Below are 12,298 nucleotides of genomic sequence, written 5' to 3' on the forward strand. Positions count from 1 at the left end.
ATATGAAAGATGAACCTTAATGTAAACTAAACTGTAGTTAATATATCAATCTTTGTTCATCAATTATAACAAATCCACCACACTAAAGTAAGATGTTAGTAATGGGGAATACTGGGGATAAGGGGGACATAGAGAACTGTACTTTCTCATCAATTTTCTGTATCTCTAAAACTTCTATAAAAATAAAGTCTATTAATTAAAACTTTAAAAATGAGGGAGAGAAGGGAGGGAGAGTGAGAGAGGGAGGGAGAAGGTGTTACTCCAAATGAAGTGTTAAATGGAAGAGTGTCAGCGGTTGAAGGTAGGGGGTTGGGTCCCCCAAGTCCCCTTAGTTGTTCTTCTGCCTATTTCTAAGAGTGTTTGGATTGCTATGTTCATCCATATAAACCAGCCATCTGGGCTATGAAGTGAACTGTATTCAAAGAGTCTTATAAAGGTAAAGAAGATTGGACACCCCGACATCTCCCTCCCCACTCAAAACAAACCAATTTGCCTATGCTTCAGTTTCTATAAAATGCACAGATGTGCTAGAATTCAGCTGTCTCCCTGGGGAGCAATAAAGTGTTGTTCTGAAGTGTTTCAAGACTGGAGCATCCCAGGGCCTGGCACAGGGCCTGGGACACAAGGGAGGAGATAAAGCACAAATGGAAAAGCAGTGTTATTGGGAAATTGTAGTTTAACACATGTGACAGGCACTACCTCCCTGTTTCCTCAGATTTCTTCCATATTGCTTTCAGAATCTCTGTGTCAAGATGTCAGGGCATACCTGCCCCTTCCTTTGTCTGCACCTCGATTTTCTCTTCCATTCTAGTGTAAGGAGGAGGCAGATGAAGTGAAGATCATATGCACCTTCTTCAAAAGAAACTGAATAGTTCTTCTAGCACTCTGTCAGCCCCAGTGCCAGCATCGCTACCACCTCCAGAGTGTACATATTTTTTCGAACTCAGTGCAAATCCACCTCCTGAAACTCATTCTGATAGTCACCTTCATCCCTTCTCTCAGCTTCTCACCCAACACTTTAGCTGGACATCTCAGAGTTTAGAACTTCACCACATACTGCTATACTGTATTTTATACTTGGAATTTACAATCTTGCCCAATTTTTTAAAAATCTACATATTTATATCTTTATACCTATCTAATCCTAAAAATAGCACTTTTCCTTTTACATCTATTGAATCTCTACTTCTATCCACATTCAACTCTTGACACTGTGTGTTGAAGACAAAACGATTATGTTGGAGATTCAAAAGAAAACTTAGAAGCCCTCTGTCTGCCTTACTTCCTTTCTTAATCAGGCCCTAAAACCCCAAAATTTTTACCATTACACTTCTTAGGCCTAGTGTATTGACTCTGAAATTATCCTTTTGAATATTTACTGAGAATATTTTGTTTCATTATTCAATTAACACAGACCCTATTGTGCTATGTTAGAGATTTTAGGAGACTTTGTTGTCCTGTTTAAATGAAGAACTGGAGAGTAGAGCCTACTCTAGGTAGAGAGGAAGAGCAAGACAACACAGCTTTGGGACAGAGGGCATAGATCCTGCACAATTAGATCAGTTTGCAGCATCACCCACAGTGTTGGATCCTATGAGAGAACATGGCCCCAAGAAAGAAACAAGGATTTGTGGGTTCAACTACCTGCTCCAATACTTCAAATCCCAATGACTAAGTTTGTTAACTTCCTTAAAACTCAATTTTCAGGGGTTCCTGGGTGGTTCAGTCTGTTAAGCATCTGACTTCAGCTCAGGTCATGATCTCATGGCTTGTGAGTTTGAGCCCCGCATTGGGCTCTCTGCTGACAGCTTGGAGTCTGGAGCCTGCTTCCGATTCTGTGTCTCCTTCTCTCTCTGCCTCTCTCCTGCTTATGCTCTGCCTCTCTCTCTCTCAAAAGTAAATAAACATTTTTTAAAAGTTTAAAAACAACCCTCAATTTTCACATCTGGAAATGGGGTTTGTTTCTGTCTCACACATATCTGTGAAGGCCACAAAACATAATACTTGAGAAAGTTGTTGCAAACTTCAAAATACACATATGGATTTGTTAGCAATAAACCATGGGCAGTATTATAGCATTTGCTACCTTGGGAAGATGGGAGGTAGGTTGGGGACTGTAGATTCTAGAAAAGTAGGTAGGAGTTTTCAGTTACAAAGATTCTCTATTTCAGATCTTTGTCTGAGATTAAGCCTGTTGGAAAACACAGATAATTCAAAATGACTGAACCAAACTTTGTAATTGTACAGTTGAGGCTCTTTCTTTTCTAGATAGTGAGATTGAGTAGCAGAAAGATAAAATGCAAGCCCATTTCAGTGCATAAAAGACAGTCACACTCATATATCTGTGGCTGAAGCATGAAAAGATTTTCAAGTCATTAGGCTATCTATTTTTTTCTGTATTGGTTACTTTAGCCATAGTTTTTATTCTTGCCATGGAAAATTTGAAGGCCATTTGGCAAAGACCTGTCAATTTACCTCCTGGGTTTCCAATGTTGATTCAACACTTTTGCCTAATCTGAACACTAAATACCACCAACAGCACAGCTAGGTCATATCCATTTATGTCGCACTTTGCAATTATAAAGTTTTTATAAAATTTTTTGCTTTCTTCCACCTAGGTACTACTGTAGCATTTTCTGGAAGAAAAATGTGCCCTCCTCTAAAGATAGTCCTTTTCCTATAAACTCCTCCAATCACCTGTGTTCCCAAAAACTTACCCTCATGAAATTCTTTATCAGTGACAGACTAATCCCAAGGCTTGGGTTGTTTTTGGTCATAGAACTGATCAAGAACTGACCAACAGTCAATTACTCAGCATTTATTGAGGACTTACTATGCATTACATAAAGATCCAAGAGGAAACATAAGGCCATGTCCTATTCATGGAGGCAAGCTCTATACTTCAGAAAATGCTATGACATGGGGCAAGCTGAACCCCAGCAATGGCACAATGAGTTCAGTAGAGCGCTAATGGACTGAATTTAGGAGTTCAGAAGGTGCACAGAGCTGATAATGTTGAAGATGTTCTGAGGAATGTCAAGGTGTAAATCAGCAGAGTGGAGGAGAGGACAATATCATTGGTGGGAAACCAGAAGAGACAGAGAACAGAGCTAGGCAAATCAGATTAACAAGATCTGCCAGACTGTTCTGCCTGGAATAGAGAGTTGGTCTTGGGAGGTAATGAAAGATAAGGCAGAACAACATTTTAGGATAGACTGTGGACCACCATTCCTGCCAAGATGAGAACGATTCATGTTGTTAGTGCTGATGTGTGAGCAAGGGATAGGATTTCAGAGACTGAACACAGAGCCAGAAACATTTGAGTCTGATTTTTGGCATATAGAGCCACCACCTGCAGGACCTGGGCAAGTTACTTGATTTCTCTGAGTTTTGATTTCCTCCAAAGTAAAACTGAATTAATAAATCTCCTAAGTCTATTATGTAAGTTAAGTAGTTCCTATAACAGAATAGGTGATGAAAACAACTTTTATTTATTTATTCATTTTGGCTGTTGTTTTTTTAGTATTGGTTTTATTTTTGTTTGTTTTTGAATAGCAGTCATGTTGATGCATAGTTGCTTTTCTTCTTAGCTCTTAGTAATTATCCAAGTCAAAATACCCCTTAAAACAATATACTTTTTCTACCTATTCTCATTGTTCTACTAGTTTATGGAGCCAACATATTCTTCCTGATTATGGGACCACGGGCTTTGAATTTCCATTTATCTCTGTCAGAACTTTTTCACATTTTGGGAGGTACCACTGTCACTGCCTTTGTGATGTTTTTAGAAACTAAAAGCCATAGAATAAAACTTTATAATGAAAAATGGAAAGAAACATGAAATAATTTTATTTTTATACTTAAAGAGAACAGAGAATTTGATGAGTAGCTAAAATCAGCAACTTTAAAAGAGTCTTTCCCTTCAACAGAAATATTCCCCTCATTGACCTCCTATGGTGCCTGAAATTCCACCATATGCTCTTTTCCTTAAAGAGCCATGGACCCAGCAGGAGCATATTGATACGATGATGGTTTCCACGGCATTATATTCCCTGGGAGGGGTAACACATTAACCAGCCAGCATACCAAAAGGGTGCATATCATCTCATCTCATGTTGGTCACTCTTTCTACTATTCTCCTTTAACATCATGGAGGTGCTCCAAAAGTGGCCAGGATCAAAATAAGCATAATAGCGAATATCTGTAGTACTTTCTATATGTCAGGTAGGTGAAATTCTCAAGCTAGTTTCTGAAAATGAGTACTATCATTACATTCTTTTTACAGTTGGAGAAACCACGGGTGAGAGAGAGAGATGTTTAATTTCCAAAGAGTATGTCACAGGGCTGGGATTTGAATTCAGGCCTTTCATCTCCAAGAGTGTTGCTTAACCATTGTACTACACAGTCTTGCTCTGTATAATGGTTGTTTATTTCCTACTCCATGGTTAATAATTGTTTTTTGGGGGGAGACATGAGGGAAATACAGGTAGGTCTGATGACAGAATTTTTTTGCATCTATACTAAAAGGTTCTGGTTGTGTATATGTATGGCACCTCCTCCTCTCCCCACTTTCAGGAAGAGAGCTGCTATGCCCTGGCAGCTTCACCTATAAGGGGCTTTGTAAGGCTGTCAAGGCTATAGCCTCATCAAGGGAAATTAAAGAAGTTGGCTTCTTATGCATGGCATTGTTCCAAACTTTAAAAACTAATGGCAAAGGGTATTTTCTTGAAGTTTTTACACTATACTTCCAAGCTCTCTGCAGCCCTCTATAGCCTAGATCTTTACCAGTAATAAAAAATATGCTTTCTGTGAAAGTAATTAAAAAAGGAGACCATTAGACTGAGGTGGCTCTAATGCCCTGGTAGCTTACATACGTAAACCAAACTGTAAGCCAGGCTCAATTCCTATAAATGCCTTACAGTTAAGAAATCTAAACTAATGATAAACAGACAACTAGGCTTTCCCAAATAAAGCAACAGCTTAAGTGACAGCCAATCAAATAATTTCCTTGCTTTTCTTCCACACCTGGTCTATAAAAGTCTTTTCCTTAGCTCCTGCTTATGGGCTACTCCTAATCATACATGGTTTGACACTGTCTGATTGAAATAGATGTTTGCTTAAGTAAACTCTCCAAAATTTTAATGGACCTCTGTTTACCTTTCAACAGTTGCATTGTACTAAATCTCCTGGAAGCATAGTTTTTTTCAGTAGATACCTGGACAGAGGTACCAATATAGAAGAACAATGTCAAATGTCCCACACCACTCGTGTTTACCCTGAGGAAATAGAACACAAGATAGGCAGGCTTTGACAGGAGAAAAGGCTGAAAGATTGATGTTCAAAAGAACATGACAGCCCAGAATATGTATGGAGTAGAGAACTTAGAGCAGAAAGGGCTCCAAAGACAAGTAGAAAGGCTCTAATATATGAAGGAACTGGGAAGTCTGGGTACATGCTATCTGAAAGCTTAACAACCCAAAGATTATAAGTCAATAATTGCGGGTGGCTATATTTTCCAAAGATGACAACAATTAATATCTCCTATTACTCACTTTATTCTGCAGTATGATATTGCTGCTCCTCCATCAAGAGACAGAGTTTACTTCTTCACCCCCTTGAATCTGGGTGAGTCACTGAGTCAGTGACTGTTGTCCAACAGAATATATGTGGTAGTGACACTGAGAACCTAGTGATTATGCTGAAGGACCCAAGGTGCATGTATAGGTACTCCTGTAGACAGCCCTGGCTCCCAGCTAAAAGGCAGCAGCAAGTCCAGTCATGTAAGTGATCAATCTTGGTATTATAGACTAGTTCACCCTCTTAATAACTTCAGGCCCAGCTACTGTCTGACTGCAACCATATATGAGGCCCTGAGAAAGAACTGTCCAACTGAGCTAAGTCAACTCACAAAACTATAGAAATAAACTGTTATTCTAAGCTGCTATATTTTGAGGGGGCTTGTTTCATAGAAATAGACCAAAACAATGCAACTGAAAGGGACATACCAATGCTACTCAAAGAGTTCTTAATATTTAAGAACTAAGCAGAGGCCATTCTAGGGTATTGATACATCAGTATATGGCATTTATGGAAACTGCACTAGTCATATTTTCCCCTTGATTGAGATTCTATGCCTTCACTCCATTGTAGACCACTTTCTCACTTAGCATAGGAAGGACTTATCTCCTTTATGAAATTTTTGGTCTTATTCTTCTGAATCAATGTATCACAGATTCACACCACAGATCTTCAATCTCTAGGTTCCACTGTGGCTCCTGGAAGAAGCACCTCCTCCTTGAACCCACCCAAGTAGTAATGAAGACTTAGCAGGAGATGTGGAGTAATGCACAGATGAGCATTTGAAACTCAACCAAGAAGCCAAGAATTCTACTTTCCGTCTTTTATGCATTTCATTTTTCATGAAGAAGGTAAAAATAAATATTGCACTGACCAAAATAATAACTCCTGAACCGATAAATTATCTGATGAGTCTCTCTATTTGCACCTTTATCCTCTAAATTCCTTTAAATTCTTCTGAAGGTATGCCATGAAAATTCGAACTAGGAGTTTCTGAGACACAGTGTTAAGTGCTATTGTATTTTGGCCACTGGTTATTATCCATGAAGTTATGCTTCTTCTACTCCCTACCTATTCTATGTTTTGATGTGGCTGCTCACAGCTTGCTATCTGTATTCTCATTTCTCAGGCACCTTCTAAGCATGTCTGATAATTTCACTTGTTTAGTTCAATTTGTATGTATTTGATCTTTTCCTTCTTTGATTAAATGTCAGTGGTAATTCGGTTAGTAGCACAAACACATTAGTGCTACTGTAAGTTAAGGCCAAAAGCAAAGGATATTTTACCCCAGCTTTTAAACTGCCATTCTTAGATATTATTTTGGGCAAGATATCACTGTTATTCTAAGATTGCTTTTCTTATTAAAATATAAAAATGTGACCTGTAAGGAGAGCTAATAAATCCTCTTTGGAAGTCATCTATTAATGGAATTCAAAGTGTCCCTAGATACCATATCCTAAGGTGACTAAATAAATCACATCACTTAAATATGTAAGACTTTAAAATTGTCTCCTTGAGGGGCGCCTGCGTGGCACAGTTGGTTAAGTGTCAGACTCTTGATTTTAGCTCAGGTCACGATCTCAAGGTTTGTGAAATCAAGCCCCTCACTGGGCTCTGTACTGACCATGTGGAGTATGTTTGGGATTCTTTCCTCCTCTCTCTCTCTGCCCCCCCCCCCCTCGCACTCTCAATCTTTCTCTTTTCTCTCTTTCTCAAAATAAATAAACTTATAAAAAATATTGCTACTTGAGTATACTCTGTTTTAAAAAGTACATGGTTGAGTGGCCCAGGGCATAGAGAGCCCTGAGAAGAGCTTTATTTAGGCATGGTGATTCAGAGTAGAGATGGACTGTGACAGTCAAAAGACATGGAGGTGTGGCTACTATGACAGACCAAGCCTAGAATGAATACAGTTCAGGAGGGCAGTCAGGATCTGGCTGGTAACTGCCTAGCAGACAAGGCAGGGTTGGAGATACGGAGTGGCCTGGGGTTGGGTGGGTGGAACTTAACAGCTGTGTAATCAATAAATCCCTACTGCCTCTCTGCTGTGGTAAAGATGTGAACCTATGCTCATGGCCCAGAAAGAGACTGTCCTTTTTACTAAAAGCTGATTTTTGAGGAAAGGATCCAAGTTTTCTCATATACACCATCATTCAGTGTCTGTTTCCACCAAGAAGAGCATCTGCTCCATGCAGCTGAGAGGGCTTGAAGGGTATATTTCTGACTTGACATAACTTGTCAGATTTGATTTTTTAACCTCTTCACGAGAGACCTGCTTTTCTTCATAAGGTGCTTCAAAAACCAAAATAAGACATGAAAAGAGATCTCATAAAATCCATACGGATCTTTAACTCCTACCTAAATCTAAAAATTAGATAGCCTAGGTGGCTCAATTAGTTGAACGTCTAATTTCGGCTCAGGTCATGATCTCACGGTTTGTGAGTTTGAGCCCTACATTGGGCTTGCTGCTGTCNAGGATCACAGGGGCTGGAGAACTGGAGGAGGTCCCCGAGGAGAGGAGACGCGACTGGCTCACCGGGGATCTGGTGCCTTGCAAGCTGAGGCTCCTCACCGCCACACCCCATCCGGAACCTCAGAATGCTCCGCCCGCAGGCCCTCCGCGGAGCCATCTTCCCGCGCGGAGCCATCTTCCCGCGCGCAGCCATCTTCCCGCGCGCAGCCCGGAGCCTGCACGTGGTGCTCAGACCCTCTGGACGCATGCGCGCCAGCACTCAGTCTCACCTCGTGTCAGTGCCCAGACCTCTTAGTGAGGAGATGCGTGTCCGGGAGTCCCTGGCGGAGCGAGTCTCCTGGGTGAGTTCCAGGCTTCAGAACCTGCTGCTCCGAGTCTGTGGGCCCATCCTCTCTCCAAGCCCTCCTTGCCCTCAAGGTGTCGGGCCCAGAACCAATGGTAGGAGGGTAGGTCCACTGGGGGTGGTTACTTGTGAGAAGGTGAGTAGGAATTGTGTGGTAATTAAGGGTTGATTGCTAAGGTTATGCAGATAAGAAATACCTTTAAAAATGCAAATTTCTGTAACCTTTACAAAGGTTTTTAGGCATAAAGGAGGGCAGGGCGTTCTTCCTGGGTCTGCTGTTTCTCAGTTGCCTTCAACTCAAAATAATACTTCTGTCAAAATGGCATATTCTGACCCCCTTCATACTCTTCCAGTTACTAGCCACCCCTTTCCCTGCCTCCTCCCAAGGACAATCACTAGGCTGACTTGAATTGTCATTGTTTCATTTCAGCTGTTTTTGAAATGTACATAAATGTAAACATACAGTCTACATGCTTTTGTGCCTAGATTTTTCTCAGTATTATATATAGTTTATTATGTTTATGATAATCATCCATGTTAATGGATGTAATTGTAGACCACCCACTCTCAAGGCTTCATACCGTCTATTTTATAAGAGTACCACAACTATTTTATCAAATCTAACGCTTAGTAAGTATTAGGTAGTTTCCTGTATTGGAATAGTATAAGCGGTGCTGTTATGAAAATTATTGCTTATGTCATTTTATAAATATGTGTGTTATTTGTTAGGTATATACTCAGGAGTGAGGAATTGTTGAATTATGAGTATAAACTTCAGTAAATATTGACAAGTAGATGCAGTACGTGAGTTCTGAATGTTCCATATACTCACAAATACTTGATATTTTCTTATCTATTTTTTTAATGTTTATTTGTTTTTGAGAGAGAGAGGGAAAGAGAAAATCCCTCGCAGGCCCCACATTGCCAGAGCAGGGCTTGAGGCAGAGCTTGATCTGAGGCAGCATGAGATCAGGATCTGAGCTGAAATTGAGAGTCAGACATTTAATGAACCGAGCTACCCAGCCTCCCCCCCGCCCCCCAAACACTTGGTATTTTCTCAATTTTTAAAATTTTATCCGTTCTGGTAAGTGTGTAGTGCTATTGGCAGTGTACCTTGATTTGAATTCCTTTTACCTGTAAGGATGATAAGGGTCTTTTTATGGGTTTATTTACTATTTGGATATCCTCTTTTGTAAAGTTCAACACTTTTGCTCTTTTTACCATTAGGTTGTATGTTACTGATTTGAGAGTTCTTTATATATTATGAATATAATTCCTTTATGTATATGTGCGTTCCATATGTCTTCTCTTACTTTGCAGATTGAATTTTTATACTCTAAAAGATGGCATACGTTAATTTAAGAAAAGTTTGATTTTAAAGTAGTTCAATTTATTATTTTTCCCCCTTTATATCTACTGTGTTTGTTGTATGGTTTAGAAATCTGCTACAGCCCTAGGCCATGAATTTTTTGTTTACTGCTCTTTAGGAGTATTTGGCTTTTTTTTAAATAGTGGCTTTACTCAAATTCACATACCATGCAATCTACCCATTTAATGGTTTATGTTACGATTACGTTTTTCTGTTTTGTTTTTTTTACATTTAAAGGCCTATTTACATTTACTGTTTTTGAGTATCTTAAGAAATATGGGCAGTCATCACCACAGTCCGTTTTAGAACATTTTTACCACTTCAAAAAAAAAATCCTCTTCACTTGAGCTATTGCTCTTCTTTTTTAAAAAAATATTTTAGGGGCGCCTGGGTGGCTTAGTCGATTAAGCGTCCGACTTTCGCTTGGGTCATGATCTCGCGGTTTGTGGGTTCGAGCCCCGCGTCGGGCTCTGTGCTGACTGCCAGCTCAGAGCCTGGAGCCTGTTTCATTCTGTGACTCCCTCTCTCTCTGACCCTCCCCTGCTCACGCTGTCTCTCTCTCCTAGAAATAAATAAAAATATTTTAAAAAAATATTTTAAAGGTTTGTTTATTTTTGAGAGAGAGTAAGTTATGGAGAGAGAGAGAGCATGAAAGAGAGAGACAGAGAGAGAGAGAGAGAGAGAGAGAGAGAGAATCCAAAACAGGCTCCAGGCTCTGAGTTGTGAGCATAGAATCCAACATTGTACTCAAACCCACAAACTGTGAGATCATGACCTGAGCCAAAGTTGATGCTTGACCGGCTACTGAGTCACCCAGGTGCCCCTGAGCTATTGCTATTCTAATTCCCAATCTTCCCAATCCATAAGTAAATCCACTAATTTGCTTTCTGACTTTACAGATTTGCCCTTTTTGGACATTTAATAAAAATGAAATCAAATAGTATATGTAATTTGTTACTGACTTGTTTAGTATAGTCTTTAAGGGTTATTATCATACTTTTTTATGACAGAATAATATTTGATTATATAGATATATATTTGGTGGACATTTATAAATTTTACTTTTTCATTTTACCTTTTATGTTTATATTTACCACCCATCTGTGATAGAATTAGGTGGTAATGTAAAACATAGATTCAACATTCATTTTATTTCTTATAGATACTGAATTGACATGGTCCTATTTATTGAAAAGGCCATTTCCCTTGCTACATCAAGATGTTTTTGTTTGTTTCTTTGTTATCATGCATCAGGTCATTGTATATGTGTGAGTGAGTCTGCATTCTCTATTCTGTTTTATTTGTATATCTGACTATGCTTGCACCAAGTCCATAGTCCCTTAATTACTATAGGGCAATAAATCTCTGATAGCACAAATCTTTCCTGTTTTTATCTACGTAAGGTTGCATAGGCTTCTTTGTCCTTTACACATCCATATAAATATTTTGGGCCAGCTTGTCAATTTTGTTAAATAGGTGATGGGGATTAAGGAGTGCACTTTGGATGAGCACTGGGTATTATAAGTGTTGTATCACTAAATTGTACACCTGAAACTAAAATTACACTGTATGTTAACTAACTGGAATTTAAATAAAAACTAAAAACAAAATGGCTACAATTTTCATTAGAATTGCAATTTATAGATTACTTTGTGAAAAAATATCTTTACACTTTTATTGAATCTTCCATTTCAGAATCTTTGCAATGTGTATCTTTTCATTTATTTAGGCCTCCTTAATATTTTTCAGTAGTTAAAAATTTTTTTTTAATGTTTATTTATTTTTGAGAGGGGGAGGTGGCAGAGATAGAGGGAGACAGAATCTGAAGCAGGCTCCAGGCTCTGAGCTGTGTCAGCACAGAGCCCAACTTGGGCCTTGAATTCACGAACCGCAAGTTCATGACCTGAGCTGAAGTCGGATGCTTAACCAACTGAGCCACCCAGGCACCCTTTAATATCTTTCTTTTTTTTTAATTTTTTAAAATTTTTTTAATTTTTAAAAAAAAAATTTTTTTAATGTTTTATTTATTTCTAGGAGAGAGGGAGAGAGACAGTGTGAGCAGGGANCAAAATGGCTACAATTTTCATTAGAATTGCAATTTATAGATTACTTTGTGAAAAAATATCTTTACACTTTTATTGAATCTTCCATTTCAGAATCTTTGCAATGTGTATCTTTTCATTTATTTAGGCCTCCTTAATATTTTTCAGTAGTTAAAAATTTTTTTTTAATGTTTATTTATTTTTGAGAGGGGGAGGTGGCAGAGATAGAGGGAGACAGAATCTGAAGCAGGCTCCAGGCTCTGAGCTGTGTCAGCACAGAGCCCAACTTGGGCCTTGAATTCACGAACCGCAAGTTCATGACCTGAGCTGAAGTCGGATGCTTAACCAACTGAGCCACCCAGGCACCCTTTAATATCTTTCTTTTTTTTTAATTTTTTAAAATTTTTTTAATTTTTAAAAAAAAAATTTTTTTAATGTTTTATTTATTTCTAGGAGAGAGGGAGAGAGACAGTGTGAGCAGGGAAGGGTCAGAG

This window comes from Crocuta crocuta, unplaced genomic scaffold (genome assembly GCF_008692635.1).
Source record: "Crocuta crocuta isolate KB4526 unplaced genomic scaffold, BGI_CrCroc_1.0 scaffold36, whole genome shotgun sequence".
Lineage (NCBI taxonomy): Eukaryota > Metazoa > Chordata > Mammalia > Carnivora > Hyaenidae > Crocuta > Crocuta crocuta.